The sequence below is a fragment of the Patagioenas fasciata genome, chromosome 1 (assembly GCF_037038585.1).
Source record: "Patagioenas fasciata isolate bPatFas1 chromosome 1, bPatFas1.hap1, whole genome shotgun sequence".
Classification (NCBI taxonomy): Eukaryota; Metazoa; Chordata; class Aves; order Columbiformes; family Columbidae; genus Patagioenas; species Patagioenas fasciata.
In genome coordinates, this window is record NC_092520.1 from 169,071,900 (window position 1) to 169,090,231 (window position 18,332).

Sequence of the window (18,332 nt, forward strand, 5' to 3'; positions counted from 1 at the left end):
TACATGTTGACATTTGTGATAACATTTCTATTAATAAAGTTTGTTTACTGACAGGCTTTTTGCTGCTTCTTCCCCAGCCACCAACATTGCAGGCAGCCACTTTAACCATAACACGGCTAGCTGTGAAGTGGTGATGTATCTCTGCTCTAAGCCTGCTTTACTATCTACTAATAGTTTATGGGGTTAAATCATCATATGCCTTAATTTATTGACATAAAAGGCAATACAGAATTTATAGGATGAAAGAGTACTTAAGCATGAAATAATTTACACAGCGCCCCTCGACGATGCACACGACTGCGTCTGCTGCAGCAGGAATGAAGTCTGAAGGGACAGTCCAAGTCATTAGGTTGTACCGCAGCCAGCGAGTGTTCCCTGTGGCTGAAAAAGTTCCTGAGTCAAGATCATCATGAAGTAATAGATTCTGAAGTTAAACCTCATCATATGCCTATATTTTCTTACAATATTCATAGAAAAGTTTTGAAATATTTTAAATTATATTTTTAAAAACCAGAAACTGTGGATTAAACCTCCTACATGAAGCCTGCATAAATATTTTTTTCCACAGTGCTGTAACATAAGCATTTGACCTAATGCTCCTTTTTCTTAGATTAGACCAACAAAACCTTGGCAGCAGTTTATGGACATTAGTATAAACAGCTGGGTTCCCTGTGGGCCCAAAGATACACTCTAAAAAAAAGAGTCCATTGTAGATAATTTTCTTCCAGACCCTCATCAAAAATATTCATCCTGAATATCCCACTGATGACAGAGTCTGTACACATTAGATGGGCCTTATAAAAAGGCCTTTCTAGAGATCCATCTTATAATAGTTTGCTACGGCCAGCTTTTGGTATTATTGTGTCTGTCTGCCAACACTGGGGTTTGCACACAATGATGACCTTCAGTCCCTATGCTAAGGAGCAGTAAAAATGACATGTTAGCAGCCAACCCCTGCTGATTAGCATGAGACTTTAGTGAGTGTAGCTGGCAGCTGGTGCTAGTTTGGTTAACACATCTGGGGTATTGTTTGAGTTCTCTGTGCTATCCAGTAGCATTTGTACGAATCAGCAAACACAGGGAAATATCTGTATAGATACGGTATGTATAGAAGTCAATATTGGTTATTTTTTTATCAGGTAGTATACCTTTGTTTTCGTTTGTGGTTTGAGTTAGACTAATCCAAAAGCCTGGATTAAAAAGAATAACAAAACACTGTTCCTTTAGTTAGCTACTGTTGATTGTTTTCCTCCTACTGTGGGAAAAGCATGGCAGAATCAGAGATTGGATCTTCCTCATTTGATCCTCTGTAAGAAAGGAGAAAAAGGATAAGTGAGAAGAGGCTATGAGCTCTTCCTGTTGAGATTTTGCCAAGTGTTTCTCACACATCACCAGTTAACAGAAGGACCAATATCCAGAAATTTCATAGCCTGGCTCCCACTACTCCTGCCTTTAAAACTTCCCATTACCACCACAGAGGTTGCCTGTAAGTGACTGACCCTGCACTTTTAGTGTGGGAGGGAACTTCCTCTTTTCCATTGTTTTTCAGGTCATTTCTGGCCGAAGCTGGGTCCTTGGTCTCTTTGGGTGTTTTCTTTTACAGTTTTAAAGGATATTTTTTCAGAGGCACCTGCTTTCTGTTAGGGATAGTGAAAGAGGGTCACAATCTGTCATCATTCCAATTTTGCTAAAAAATCTCTGCAGGCCAGTGTGATACTGCTAGTTCAGAAACCAACAATATGCCAATAAGAGCTTACTGGACTGAGTCAAGGCACTAGGATGAACTCAAGGCATAACTATATGAACACAAATGAAAAAAGTCCATGTTTCTTATACATGTCCAGGGCCAAAAGATTGCTGCAAATCTAATGCATCTGTTCCTTACACTTTGTTCATCACATAAACCAGCAAAATGTGGATACAGATTCCTGTAGTTCTAGACAGGAAAAGTGCAGAGGTAGGATCAGACCTTTACAGTTTGTTAACTCAAGCATCAATAGGACAGCCTTGGAGACATTTCTCCAGTCATGAGAGAGGTTTGATATGTGCAGCGCACAGTTAGTGTTATGAAAAAGGATGTAAAGTATCTGCTGTATGAAGTCATTTAACTGCTAGATGCTAAAGAAGTAGAATCATGGAATCATTTTGGTTGGAAGAGACCCTCAAGATCATCAAGTCCAACCCTTAACCTCACACTATCAAGTCCCCCTCTAAACCATGTCCCTAAGAACCTCAACTACGCATCTTTTTGAACACCTCCAGGGATGGTGACTCCACCACTTCCCTGGGCAGCCTGTTCCAGTGCCTGACAACCCTTTTTGTGAAGAATTTTTTCCTAATATCCAACCTAAACCTCCCCTGGCACAACTTGAGGCCATTTCCTCTTGTCCTATCACTTGCTACTTGGGAGAAGAGACCAACACCCTCCATGCTACAACCTCCTTTCAGGGTAGTTGTAGACAGCAATAAGGTCTCCCCTCAGCCTCATTTTCAACCTCTTCTCTGTCTAGCTCTGCCTTCTTTCTCACTGCAGAAGGAAAAGTGCTAGTATTACGATTAGCTGTGTAAGGGTGCATCAGCCACTTTAAAAAGTGCAAACTAGCATGTAAAACTTTAGTAATGTTTCACATCAGCCTAACTTAAACTGAAAAAGAAAACAAAGAGATGTCATCTTACAAAAGCAGCTGATCATGATCCATATAGGAAAGCTACAGTATATAATATGACATCACCTGTTCTTTTCAAATGTTTCAACTACGCCATGTTGATGCCCCTGGAGAAATTCTAGGCACTAGAGAAAGAGTTTGACCCCACCTCCAGCCATTCTTTGGCCTTTGAGACTGCTATTTAGTTCACCAGTTCTGTTTATAGTATGTCAGCTGTAGGCTAGAATAAAAGCAACAACTTATTATAGAAAGGCCCTATAAAAAACATTAAATTCTAATGCCCTCTGATTATCTCACCCTTTAGATGTTTAGAAGGTGGAAGTCTCCATCTCTTCTACCTTGCCCTGCCCTACTGCCCTTCTTCCTTCTTTAGGCTTTCTATGCCTAGACTCAAGTTCACATTTTTAAAGATTTTATGAAAGCTGCTGTATTATCACATACTTCACTGGAAAAGCTGCAAAAGCTAGCAAAGCTGTGATTATCATCCCTCATATAGTTATGATGCAACAGCAGTACAAATAGCAAAGAGAGAAAATGCTTTAAAGAAAAATTTTGTCCGTTAAAACTTGACTTGAAATAAACCAGGCTTTACGCTACTTTCGGAACAGCTGCTGAGAACTTCAGTGTCTTCATGTTTTCCAACAAAGTTAGTGAGTCCATTGGGTAGGTGAGGAAGGAAGAGGAAAGGCTGGTGGAGTCAGGGCAGCGCACAGCAACCCTCAGGGGAAGGAAAGGCGAGTGGCACTCCAGCCCTCCCGGTGTGCAAACACCTTTTCCCCTTTGGAAATCCAGAGAGAACACAAGCTGTTCCTGCTCCCTGCTCTAGAACCTTTGCTCCTTTTAGCCGACTGGCACAGCTCTTGCTTTTAGTTCTGGCAAGAGGTCAGTCAAAACATAAGTGCTGCTGAGTGTATTAATTACTTTGTTCACATGGCCACTGTGTCTTATTGCCCAATTATTTCAGAACTGAGTGCTATGCACTGCACCAGATCCACACACACAGCTCTCACTGACTTCAAGGGCTCCCCCTCCACTCATAGTTCTGTTGGAATCTACGTTTTTCGTAACTTTATTTACCTGACCTGGAGAACATAATGGTGCTTTTGCCTTGCCTGCGCATTGAAGCTGTACTTACACATGTATCTCTTGCAGAATTCATTCATGAGGAAAACCATACAAGTTTACAAGTTAATAATTTTCCTGAATGTCAGAAGCCAGGGCAGATCAGGATGTGCGTCGTGTTGGCAGAGCTGCAAACTAGGCTGCTTTAGTATTAATAGCAAACTTCCTGGCCTCAGTAAGACTTTTAATAGTTTTTGCAGCAGGTTAACAAGTAGCCATGGATATTTGCCATAAGTAATTGTGAAGCACAGGAAAAAAAGCATAATTATTAAGAAAAAAGTGGCTTGAGTTTTCAATTGAATAGAAAATGAAAGCATCCAGTGCTTTCTTTTAGCTTTCAGCTTCAGAGTAAAACAGATATTCTGCCTTCATAAGAAAGAGCAGGGATTTCAAGAATCCAAACATCAGCACATTTTATATCTAAAATGTTCCAAACCAACATCCAGTAAGATTTTGTTATGGCTGCTGGCTGTCAAATGTGGCTGAGTAGCTCACACTACTTAAGTTCAAGCTTCAGCTACAGGATCAATGAGGCCAAAAAGGCAACGCTCAGCTGCATAGAGCAGTGTGGCAAAGTACACTTTAGCTGCTCCACCTTACCATCTGGTAAATAAACAAAACCCACCTTGTGAACCAGACTGTTGACTGGGATGGCTGGCACACTGACACACATTCTGCCATCCTTGTTTCAGGGATAGCAACATTTGGCAAGGGGAACATGAACATCTGAGAAAAAGCTTTTCTCAGAATACAGACTGTTTTTTCTATCCACCTTAGGAAAATAAAAAGCAGTGAGATCCTTACAATGACTTTCCAGAGATAGCCACTGCCGCAGCAGCCACTGGTGACAGCCAAGAGAAAGGAATTACTCTCCTGGGCTTATGTTTCCTCAGACATTAGTATTCTTTCATCATCCCCCCTCACTCGTTCTCTTTTGGCCATAAATTATGATATTTGAAGAATGATGAGATACAATGTGTGTGTAAGCCACTTAACATTCTGCCTCTCTGGTCTGCCCCTTCTTCTGTCATCCCCAAATCTGCTTCTTGTGCTTCCTTACAGAGTGCAAGTAGAAAGTAGGTCAGACAAATAGGCACTATCAGATGACTAGTCCCAGTTTATGAACATGTTTTTGTCTCTGTAGTACCATAGCAAGTTGTTGTTACAAATCCTTTAAAGTTTGTTTTAGCCTGAAAGGCTATTAGACTTACTCGACTGGCAAAGGAAAAGGCTTTCTGCAGGAATTTCATCTGGTTATGTCAACAGAGCTCTGCCTGCAGAGCACAGCTTCCAAACATGAGGCTTCATTTTGTATAAGTAATTCTTCACCTTTCCCTGTTTACAATGAAAACACTAGTAAATGCCCAAACAACTTAACAACTGGGTTTTATTTTCCATTCTCCCCTCAGCTTTGGTCAAACACTCCAATTCCAAAGTCTCAATCAGTTTTCAGTCATAACCAGCACTGGGTGCATGTGCTTCATGTATTGATACGCTTCGTACATCCACGTGACAATGTCCCGTCATGCGATGAGGAGTGCACACCACACTGGGCAGTGCTGATGGCGGGGAAGGGGAGTGGGATTTATTGCTCTTTTAACTCCCCGGTAAAGCCACCACCAGTCCCTTACAGGGGCAAATAAAATACTTTGAAAGAAGCATGACTGAAGTCAACAATGGTTCTCCGAACTTCAGCAGAGTTTCCAACAGTGTTCACAGGTCTAGTGAATTACTGGCGAGGCAAACAGTATCTGCTCAATTAGTTCTGTGTCTCCTAAGGCCAGAATGACAGTTTTAATCATTTGATGTCCAATCACCTGTCAGAACTACTGCCCATTGCCTCTAGACTCCTGTTCATGTGTGAAACATGGTACGGTAAATAACTGTAGGCTGGTACTTTGTTAGACTGTATTGTTACATATTACAGCAACAACCTCAAGCAGTGCTTTAACTCTAGTCACAAAAAAACCCTATTCAGATTTATTGGCTTAAACAAAGGAGTAGTCACTTCTTCCTGTTCTCTAAAAATAAAATGACAGAGCGGGGCAGAAGTGCAAAGAAAAGAAAGTTCAGAGTGGCCGTCAACATATCAGAGGTAAAATCTTAATACCACTAAAATCCAGTTTTGCTCTTGCATTCAGCAAGACCAAAACTTATCTTCCCATGTTTGGGCTTGGGTTGCTCAGTGAAACTAATAGAACAGACAGTGGTCATCATTCTTCCCATCCATGTGGAAGCCCCTAAGTGGTGGCAGGCCAACAAATAGGATTATTAAATAGGGATCAGAAGTGGGTAGATGCCAAAGTATAAATTTCTCCAATAATCTGACCCATTCCCTTCAGAAAATGTCCCCAAGGAACTGTTTCAACTGTCGGAATACAGAGTAGCCTTTAAATTGGATGAAATTTACAGGGAATGGAAAATTGTACTCCTCCCCATCTATATTCCACACATTATGCCTAATGTAAAGGCTTACATTTCCCGCTGCATATTTCCTGTAGATATATTCAAAACACCTATCTTTGAAAAAATTGTAAAATCTTGCCCTAAGAAACAGGATCTATCCATTTTTTGAGAGGACACAGAAATTCCTGCAGTGGCTACTTCTTAGGATTTCTTACTGTAAAATAAATACTACTTTAACTACTAGGGGTGGGATCCACTTGTCCTGATGAATCTGTCTACCCAGGTGGAAGTCAGGTGTCCGTTCTCACCAGTGGCATAGACATTCTGTACTAAGAGAAGAAGTTCTGAGGCTTCAATGGGATAATTCCTCCTATACTAAAATAGGTGTCAAAGAGGAATGACACCTCTGGAGGGCAATTCAGTCCACTTACTTTACACTATTTGCTATAAAGAGGGTACTAAGTTTTATCTTCTAAATGCCTAAAATTATATGAGAATTATCTCATCTTAAGATGTTAAGAACATAGGTGATCCAGGGTCTTTTCCCTTAAACTTCTTTTAGAAAATATCTTCTAAGCTAATGTTTCTGTGACTAATCTCATTAACTCTTGGATTCAAGTAACTCGTGGATCCAAGTAAGGCCATGAAAATTAGTGCATTATTACCATGTCCAAGAAAAACAGTTCTAATACTGTTAAGCTGCAACTGGTTTCCTTTGCAACAGCAATTTATAAATGTTCTGCCTCATAAACTCACGGCCCACAATAGCTTTTGCATCTTAGGCTCTATCATTACACAGGTATATTTGTAGTTCACTGTATCTGTAAGCGTTCAGTGTGAAAGCTTCAACAGCACTTGGGGGTATTCTCAATAATTCCTTGGTTATCTCACAGCACTCCATTCAGAAAACAGTGTTAAGTGTAGAAGTCAGCAAGAGACTTTCCAATTTCGTAAGGTGATCATAGCCAGTTAGTTTAGACTATTAGTCGTGTGCCTTCAGCAGTTATTAAGCTTTTAACTGATAGTTTTTCAATACTGTCCATTTAGTGCATTCTTTCTGAACACAAGTATTTTCACTATTCCAAGGTAACAAATTTATAGCCAGGTCTCTTTAGAAAGTATATTGCTAGTGGCAAGAAATCCAATGAGTGCCACAGTCTTATAGTTAATAGTTTATTTATTTTGCAGTAGCCACTTGTTCTATACACATATCTCAAAACTTTGTCCCAACCTGCTGTTTCTCATCACTAACATTAGTGGCATGCCTTTGCTTATACATTCAAAACTGAATTACAGTCTTCATCTAGTTTTATGCCATTGAAACTTGGACTTCCTTCCATAAAATTCCAGACACAATCACAAAATATATCAGCTATATTAAGTATCTCAAAGTTACAGTAAAAGACTGTAACCATGAGAGAAACCCATTCTGCTTGGTGTTATATAGCCCAATATGGCACACCTACATTTCCAGCAAGGTATGACTGCATCGTATGAAGGTATATTTAAACATATAGACTGCAAGCAGCATATCACTGAAGCTACAGAACTTGGCACAGACTGCAAAGCCTGCCTGAAAAGCAAATTCAGAAAGCTTATCTGTGCTGAATTCTTTGCTGCTGAATCTATATGGATAGCAGTATTTGACTGATGCTAATTAAGACTAACTTAAGTATTTCTACGTAAGATGGAGTCATAATATGATTGTTTTGTAAGTATCTTTGTAGTAACATATGGTACTTTCCTGTGGTTGCCAGAATTAAAGAAAGGTTATGTCAGGAGAGAATGAAAACAGAGTGAAGCCGGGTGGCTTCCTTAATTTCCTGCTAAAAATGGCATCCACCTACTGATACAAACTGCCTGGCATGAGCTAGAGTGAATGGGTAAAGAAATAGACAATTTCTAAACTTCGGTCTCTACATATCTCAGAAGCAGCATCTGTGGCTAAGACAGCCCAACATACCTCACTTTCCTTTATCAGTACAGTGTTGACTTCTGTCGACTTCTTGTCAACTTCGCTTCCCAAATTCACCCTCCCATTTCCTCAATCTGGAAAACAATAACAGCAATTTAAAAGTTAGGAGAAGCAAGGGTGGAAATAGCAATAATGATGGATATTTATCATATTATCAACTCAGTACATACGAGAGTTATTTCTCTAAAAGTTCCACTTCCTAATCATTTGTCTCTACTGCCAGTTACAGCTCCCCTCACATACCTGCGCTGTTGATTGCATAAGTCACTTGGAAGATGAAATCAGACCTTCAGCACGAGAAAGCGGTGGCATTAAGCAATAGCTGACCATTAGATTTAAATATATACTAGAGGTCTCTGCCACACTGTTGCTCTTACACAGCCTTCTGAATTTCTGATTTCCAAGCAGAATCCTCTGATACAGTTAACATCAATATACAGCAGTTGGTTATTCAGCTCAATCTGGGGAATTAGAAAGAAAACAAAGACAACAAACTTGTAAAAACACAGTCAGTTTAAAAATGCAACTTTTGAGGCCCTTTTGCTTCTTGACTTTTTTGTCAAGTCTTTCAACTGACTCAAAAAGTGACAACCACTGACACTGTCATCAGACTCTACAGCTGAAATAGTATCACCTCATATTTGAAAAAGGAACCATGGAAAAGCAAAACTGAAAATATTTTGTAAAGACATATTAAAAATAACTATTTTGACAGGAAGTTCACAAACAGAACTCAGAAGGAAAAGCAAGTAAAAGAGAACAGACAGGAAAAGATCAGAAAATCATGTTATATAATGTTTCAATTTAACAATAGCTTGGCTAAATCTAGCACATACAAATCTGAATTTTCCAAGCTTTAAGATTTGAAAAAGTCACAGTCTTTCCTCTACTGTCATGAAATGTCCTTTCAATTAGTCCCTTCTTCACAGAAATAAGTTGAAAATACATTTTCGTGCCTATGTCCAATGCTATTCTGTTGATGGAGGTACTCAGGAAGAGCAAGCACAAGGATATCAAATTCCTTTATCAGGCAGAATAGAGAAATTCGAACAAGTATGTATTAAACTCACTGCCTTAGGGACTAGTGAGGCTTTGCACTGGTTACTCGGTTCTGAACGGTATGAGAAACTCTTGGGCAGGTCATATATAGTGAAAACGTGATATTCAATGTTTGAACATACATTTTCATGTTTAGGTCTATAAACTAAATGTAAACTTCGCATACAAGGGAGCTCAAATCTGGGAAGCTCATAATCAGATACTGTTTTAAAACTGCACATAGCAAAGTCCTTGGAAGCTTATTATACAATCTCCTTGTAGAGATTCCCCTGTCTTGCCACAGTAACTCAGTAGAGTGTCAGGGGAGAAAAGGCCTGATTTGGTCATTAAGGTTTCAAACTTGGTCCTATGGCCATAGCCCTAATTCCCACTGGCTTTTGCTTGGAACTGGAACTGGTTCAAAGCCCCTAAAAATCAGCTGTAATAAGGCTCAGCCATGAATGGAGTGGCTGTGTTCAACTCCCTTGGTGAAAATGTTGGAGTAATCTAACACCAGATGACCAAGTCACATAATTTCAAAATAAATATTGGGTGTTTTTAAGTTATTTTGTCATTTGAAGTCCTCAGTGGCAGCAGAAAGGAAGCATGACAAAAGACGGTGATACTGTTAAGATTAACATTCCAAAACAATGAACTTACACCCAAATCCCATGACTGCTAGAGAAGTTGAGAGCTTTTTAAAATATATTTATGGTTTTGTTGCCTTCTGGTTCAATCTTTCAGGTTTGCACCTTCTGTAAATACAAGTGCTTGAAACTTTCCATCTTAAATATCCAATTCCAGGAGCCAAGGCTTTAGAAACACACATAATAGTCCGAGATTGGGCATAATGCACATTATTGCAATTGTCATCACTGAAACTTCTTCCTACAAGGAACTTCTGTGCCTCTACAGTAGTAGGTTTCTTCCCAGGTCTATCCAGCCACTGCAATGGAAATGCAGAGGTAGAATGATGCCTTTCATACATTACACGGCCAACTGAATCCACAAAAAAGGCATTCCACAGCATATTAATTAATTTTGACAGAGGACCCTTACAGTGTCCCTTCTGCAATTGTAACAAACCTGCTGAGGACTTTGAGTTCAAGTCTGTGATATCCTGCTGAGCACCAGAGAGCCTCAGACCTTTCCACCAGCAACTGGAAGACATGCTTTCCCCTCCTTAGCACTATGACACCAAGTCCCTACCTGACCCACACACCTTCTGCAGGAGTACCCACTGATGCTCTTTGAATCTGCTGGAGAATGGGCTAGCGAGGTAACTGAAAAAGTATCAAAGTTACCTTACCCTTGGTACTTCATCTAAAGACTTGAAAGCTTGCTCAGGTGTAGTCACAAGCAAAGACTACCCGTATAACAATCTTACAGACATCATGGGTCCAACTGAAAACACGGGTCCTTCTTTCTGGGTACTAGACAAACTTTATCAAATGCTTTATCTTCATGACTGAAGGCCACAAAACAATTCTGGCTTGGACACAATATCACAGTTTGTTATTTGTTCTTATACTGTGTGCAAATGAGACCCACTTCACAGTAGCTCACAGTAGCCCAAAGGCTAAGCAGAAATTCCTATGATATGGGATAGACAGCAAGTAGAAAAAGACAGAACTCTGAAAGCCTACACAAGTGCCATGGCCACTACTCTGTAATTGAAATGACATCTTGTACATGCAAATACTGAATCAGACACCTTCTGAAGCTACTGAAGAGAAAAGATACCTTTTATTGACAGTCAGGACAAGGCTCCATTACAGGCTACTGTTTGGCCCAAACACACAAATGAAACTGTTTTAAGGAGGAGCACAATGTAAATTTGTTACATGAATTTAAGCTTGTGATACAGTTCCTTGGTCTGTTTCACTTTGTTGCTGTCTCCAAAGCACATTTACAAGTAGTCTTGATCCCTGTTGACTGAGTTTGCTCACACTTATGTGCACCTTACAACGCCACTCTGAAAAAATACACAGGATGCCTTCAAGAAGCAAAATCCAATGCTTCAGAAACTAATTAGAGCACGGTGTAGCTGTTCAAATCCCAGAAACAGAGATGATCAGTCAGTAGCATCTTTTCCAAAAATACCTACTGTGCATCTGACAGCATGAAGTCCACTTTTCTAATAAGCTCAAAAACCTCAGGAAGACAGACTGAAATGCTGAAAAATTTAGGCATGGATGAATTCGACATTTTATCCAGGAACAGTCATTAGACAATAAAGAACTCTTAGCCAGGAAAAATAATTTTCAGCCAGGACAAGTCTGTGTGCGTTCCTGCTCTGTTTCCAGTCCCCCTGAGAACACCAGGGGCAAAAAGCTGGGAACGTTAAACCAGTTCCCCCAAGCAAGGGAAGTTCTCTCTTGGCTTGTTGCCATTGCAGTAAAAGGCAACCTATTGCAACCGGCTTTAGCCAGCTACAGCACAGGCGTTTAGAGCTGAAAGAGTCACCTCAGGCCTCCTACAAAACCAATGGAGAAAACAAGCATTTAACAAGTGATTCATCTGATATATTTTAGACAGTGACACTGGAATGAGATAAATTGTGCTGCAAAATGAAGAAAAAATCAAGTCCTAGGAATGCCTTTTTCCCTCCATACACAATAAATGAAGTCAAGATGAGGAATTATCTGGTTTTGGTAAGATGGATCCTGCCCAGTAAGCCTGTGGCATACATTCACTCCTTCCAGAAAACTTTTGTTATAGCTGTTACAGTTTCCATCACTTCCAGGCTGCTGGGCAACCGGGCTTCCTCCACAGGAGCTCTTGATAGACTGTGGAGTCATGGGATATTCCAAGGTATCAGATCCTACTGCGTGGACTGACATGGACGTGGAAGGTACATCTTACCACGTAGAATATTCTACATGGTAAATGGGAAAGAAATGGATCAGAGAAGATCTTTCCTGAATGGGCAACACAAACTCCCTCCCTTTGCAGAGTCATATAACAGAAACTGAATGACTGAAAACGGCACTGGTACATTTCTAAAGGAAAAAAACCCTGCATTGATACATTTTTAAAGAAAAAGAAAAAAAAAAAAGAGGATACTAAGCTGCATTCTTGATCAGAGAACTGAAATACTAGCAACCTAGAATCCACAACGCAGCATGAAAAATAATCCCCTTTAGTCGAGGGCCTACAGTACTTTCCTTGCTCCATTGGATAGCAGCATTGAATACCAATGGAGGAGAAGGTGTGCTACGCATCTTCTTATTTAGAAGCAGCTATAAATGCCAAGGTAAATACTTTATACTGACCATACTATAAATCAAGTTTAATAAGGGTCTATTTTCTGAAAATCCAGGTTTATGTTACTTTGTATTAGATGGAAAGTCCCTAAAATTAATTGCTAAAACAATTTCTGTATGTGTGATTAAAAAATCAGTTAGGCTGGTTAGTGCATACCATCTGTCATGGTTTAACCCAAGCTAGCAATACAACCACGATAGCTGCACACTCACCCCCTCCTCATTCCCCCCAAATAGGGGAGAGAATCGAAAGGGAAAGGAGAAACTTGGGTTGAGATAAACACAGTTTAATAAAGTAACAAAATACTAATGCACTATTAGTGTATATATATACGTGTATATGTGTGTATATAAATATATAAAATAGAAATAGAATATAAAATAGAAGATACTCAATGCAATTCCTCATGAACTCCATCCACACCAAGCAGCCAGTCCCAGGAAGCAGCATCTGGTCTCGAACAGCCGGTCCCAGAGAGAGAAGAGAGAAAAAGGCAGAAAGGCCCAGAGGCCTCTGCAAAGGGTGGGATGGCAAAAGGCTGAAATAAATGCCCCAAACAGAACTCCCTGGGCTCCGACAAAAAGAGTGAAAAAGACGAAGAAGCAAGAGAGAGACTGGAAGATCCAGACTCTCCTTAAATATGAAGCATGACACTAATGGGATGGAATAATCTTATAGATCAGTCTGGATGTCAGTCAAGCTCTGCCCCATCCATGCCCCCCTTCCTCGCTGCCTCACACCTGTGGGCAGAGCACTCAGAATGTCCTTGGCTCTCAGACCAGAGCAATTAAAAACATTAACTCTGTGCGGGGGTGTTCTCTCATGTTCTCAAACTAAATTCAAACAACAACTATGCTAGCTATGAAAAAGAAAGGTTTCTAACTGCATGAAAAAAGTTAACTCACTTCCAGTCTAGCCAGCATACCATCACAGTGCTCTCCTTTATGCTCCCACAATTTGTACACATGGCATGCGGAACCAGCATATCTCTGACTTCAACAGTTAGTAGAAACAGCTTATTTCTCCACCTGAACAAGCCCACAAGTGACATTATAGTTGCAAAAGTTATGTAGGATACAACATGTGGTATCACTATTTCACCTATTATAAAACAAATGTCTCATTAGACAAGGTTATTCTTTGGTGATCACTCATTCTGGGCACCTTGGCTCTGCTTATACAACAAAGTTTTGCCTATCTTACACCAGACAAGATCCCTCCACTTGTTAGGACAGCTTTGCTATTTTATTGATGGCTTTCAGTACCATGTTCAGTTATGGCCTCCTCATCACAAGAAAGACATTAGTGTACTGGTGTGAGTCCAGCAGAAGGCTACCAAGATGAAGTACATGGCATACATAGAGATGATGGAATAATTTGTGTCATTCAGTCTTTAGAAGAAAGGGCTCGGGGGAGACCTTATTGATGTCTACAACTATCTCACTGGAGGATACAAGGAAGATGGAGCCAGACTGTTCTCAGAAATGCACAGTGACAGAACAAGAGGCAATAGACACAAGCTGAACAGGGGAAATGCCAAGTAGATATAAGAAAAAAAAAAGTTTTACTGTGAGATTAGTCAAAAACCTGGTTGTCCAGAGAGATTGTAGAGTCTATGTCCTTGAAGATGATCAAGACTCAGGCAGACAGGGCCTTGAGAAACCTGATCCTGTCAAACTCGCTTTGTGCAAGAGACAGGACTAGGTGACCTTCCAGAGGTCCCTTCCACCACAAATAATTTTATGGTGGGAATGGGAAAAGGTGTGGAGAACACTAACTACAGTCTTGAGGAAGCAGTTTCTGTGGCTTTAATGTGCTGCTCCCTCATTTATTTGAAGGATACTCACTCAGCATTCTACAATATTCAAAAGCAGCCTCACCTAGTTGCATGCCAAATAAGGGCACATTAATATATTTGGCTCTACAAATAGACACCTCAGACTGCCCATAAACCCCATCACCCTTCACAGCAAGTGATGACACATCTGTCCTAAGGACATGGAACCATCTTATCTGCACAGACACCTGAATCAGTCAGGCATGCAGCCTATCCACATAGCAGTAAGGACACTCTTGAATGAGCTATAAAACTCTAACGCTACTAATTATTTTTTCCTGCTGGAAAATTACTGTTTTCATATGTCCCCAGATTCAGTAATAATGACGCCCTAACAAGTGCAGAAGGAATAGTTAGCACATTTGGCTTCAAGATGAGTACAGCACAGCACTACAGATACAGTTACCAAGATCCTCTTACATGCTACATGTATTTTGCCAATACAATCTGAAGCCATGAAGAAATATATTGCCAACAGAAGGAGCCAAATGTGAATCCATTCTGCCAAAAGAACATGCTAGCTGCACTATGCCAACAGCCTGTTCACCAGCCAGATCTCCTCATTCAGAGAAGGCCATGGATTTCCACTGTCTTTCAGAATTTCCATCAGATTCCAGTATTAACTGGATGGATTAACATTTTGCAACCAACAAGGTGGCACTGGTTATCTTCACAACTGTTTCTAGTCATTAGTCAATACCAGTCAGCATGTCCATTTACACCATCATCCATACTGAACCTTGTAAATACAGAGCAGAAAATATCTGTGAGTGCCAAATAAAATGATGTTAAACTCTATAAATGTGGACTTAGTTGAGAATTCTGTGAGGTTTCATATGCTGCAACAGACACTACAGGCTTAGTGCTCCAGCTGGTTACCCCCAGGAGACACCACCCTGAAGTTGCTTTACAGGCCGTGCATTAGGACAAATGAAAAGGACAGATACACTGTGCTACCAAAACTGATAAGCCATTGCTTATGTTTCACACTACAATTTTGCCTTTTGCCCAACAATAAAACCACCTTGCTGGAAAACTAAGTAGGTATTTGAAAGTTCTCTTAAAATAAGTTTACTAAGGCAATGAATAGGGAACTTTACAGGAATGCATGGATCCTGTTTAAACTTTTTTGAAGGGTTTGAAAGTCTTATCAGGAAAAAAATCAAAGAGAATAACCTAAACACACTCTGATGCTCAACCACATAAAAGACTCAGATGAGGCATCTGATTTGCCATTTTCCCACAACATTTAATGTTCAACATTTAATTTAACAGAAATGTTTTGTGTTTTCAGCTTCTTTTATCTTCAATAGAAAGCTAAGTATTAGAAAGTACTTTACATTTTTTGTTTTTTAAGAGGGATTTTATTAATGAAAAGTATGGGAGAGAAGATGTAATTACTGTCAAACTAACAAGTTAGCACAAGGAAGCTACAGTTACACTGGAATCCTCCCTACAGAAGCTATAGTATATTAATGAATCTATAGTACATTAATGAATCTGTAACAATTTTGGCTAACCCTTCTTTAACATATTCATAGCAAGACATTTATAGCAAAACAAACAAACCAACCTTCTGTCAAATGAAATACTTTAGCAGATCATCTTCATCCCCGCAAGGAGAAGATGAGATCAAGTACAGGACAGAAGTGCAGCCAGATGACCCAATGGAGGACAGGAACACACTCAAATACTGTGATGATATATATAGATATATATAGATATATATAGACTAAAGTGTGGGCTCTGTTGAAATAACAGAAGAGTCAATGCCCGCCTTGCCTTAAGGTAGCCATGGGATTTGTATGCAAAGATAAATAAGAAACTAATCAATTATCCATCCCATTTCTTATGCTTGTACTAGGACAAAAGCAAAAACGCAAACATTTCCATGATCTCCACCAGAAATATTGTAGCAATGTCATAGAAAAGTTGACCTTGTAAGTCACATGAGCAAAAATAATCATTTGTTCTCTGTGGTAAATACTATACAGTATTTACAATTAGCATTAATACAGATTTATGAGAACTTCTGGTATCTGGTAAAACTGATCCTGGACAGGCATACTCAATAGTGAAATGGTTCCGTCCAGCTGAGTTACAACGAATGATTCCCACTGTAACGAACTCCACTTACATGTTCTCAGCTCAGGATCCTAAAGCTAGGAAAGTTCTTGCCTTCCCGAATTTGTTCTGATTCAGATCCTATTAGTAACTTAAACAAGTTGATCAAGACCATTAGGAGAAGAAAGAGACATGAAAACAAGTGCTGACTTAGAGAAACTACAGTCTGCCACCTCTGAGGTAGCAAGATGTTTCAGAGATCCATTTTCATAATGTGGCAAAAGAAATTCTGCTCATTTTAGGAGAAAAGCTGAAAGAACGTATTTCCATGGTGTACTGGCTGGGGCTCAAAATGAGATGGATTTCCTAGAGCACCAAGCTTGTCAAAAACTTGGGTGAACTTCATGATTGCTTTGAAGTCATTCAGTAACTGGTTAGGAAACACGAGGTATCCATCACCAAACTGCCTAGAGAGACCATTTACACTTATTAAATTTCTGAAGGCAACAATATACTCTGTAGCCCTGAAAGATGGAGTAACTTCTGTAAAATCTATTCTATTTTTAAAGGGATAATTCAAACTTAATAAGGAAATTTAACAAATACCACTTGCCTTCTGCAGGTCTCAGTCTTTGAGAGGCATCAGCATAAGGAAACAAACTTTAAGTTTCTCTCCAGGTTTCAAGTTGCAACAAACTAGCATATTGAAGAAAGCTTCCTATTACTACTATCCAATAGTCTTCTTTAAAATGCTCATACAGGTTATAAGGCAAACTATTTCAAAGGCCTCAGGTAATTAGCAAATATGTTTATGGAAATATTATACTTAAAATGTAAATTTAATCATGTTTATAATTTAAAGCCTTTCAGAAATCCTCTTTAACCACCTCATTTTACGAGTTAGTGAGAGTTTGGCTTTTGACTTGAGTGGTTACAGAATTGGCTCATCCTGACATGAGTTAAGACATCCATTTTTAAAGAATGTGTTAGAGATACACTCATGCTCAGTAATACTTGCACCTTCACTGAAATAATTTTCCTCTAAAAAGCAGTTATCACGGAGCACACAAAAATATCATAAAAGTAAGTACAATGTAAGCCAGCCCTCTGGCTCTTCAAATCTTTGAGCTTTGGTGTAGTCCTGGTTGAAAAAATGTAGCTATTCAAGTTTTATGTTGTTCAGATCAACAGAGATGGATATTTTTCCCACCTACTTATTCTTCCCACTTTAACACTGTTGTGAGGAGTTATTTCTGATACCCTCCTACGCCAGAAAGAATCTGGTCTACAGCCCTTTTAAATCTCAGTAATCCAAAAGACATTTTCAGATAATTGTTATAGACAAATCTTTTTTGCAATACCTGCTGTTCATGGTTTTACCTATGCACCACCACCAGGTCAGTTCTGAAAATCACCACTCTAACCAGTATTTCTAGGACACCACCTCAGATTTTAGGATAAAAGCTAAGACCATGCTCCAGCCAGGTCTAGCGATAGGCTAGCTGGGTAACACATGAGTTCAGCTATGAATTCAGATATTTTTGTTTGTTGAGCTTACTTTTTTAAAGCAGGTAGTTCAAACTAAAGAATTAATAGAACAACTCAGTAGACTAGAATTCAATCAAATCAATTTAAAAAAAAATAGTATAAATATATATATAAACATTATCTCTCTTGAGTGTTAGCAATGACTGGTATATTAAATGGAAGGCAATCTAAAACTGTTTTTTTTGGCTGCAGGAAGCAGTTTTCTCATTATGGCCTTATTAAATTCCAAATAGGAAATGTAGGATGGATGGAAAAAGGATATTTTAGAAGACCTCTTGGGGTTAATGTTACTTTAAAGCTCCACCTCCTCTCAAATACCATTTAGGGCACAAACCAAGCAGGTGCAGGTTACGATGAGATAGAGACAACCAGTGTGATATTCCTTCAGCATGTTTTCTGGCCTGGGGTG

General features: G+C 39.5%; 1 long non-coding RNA gene across 1 annotated transcript in view; it reads right to left on the reverse strand.

Annotated features, from left to right (window-relative positions):
• LOC136102390 (uncharacterized) overlaps positions 1–18,332 on the reverse strand; it is a 98,873-nt gene that overhangs the window by 55,291 nt on the left and 25,250 nt on the right. The window contains exons 2-3 of the long non-coding RNA XR_010651434.2: positions 8,413–8,630; positions 8,158–8,243 (exon numbers count right to left, since the gene is read on the reverse strand). This is a non-coding gene — a long non-coding RNA (uncharacterized lncRNA). The remainder of the gene's footprint in view (positions 1–8,157; positions 8,244–8,412; positions 8,631–18,332) is intronic.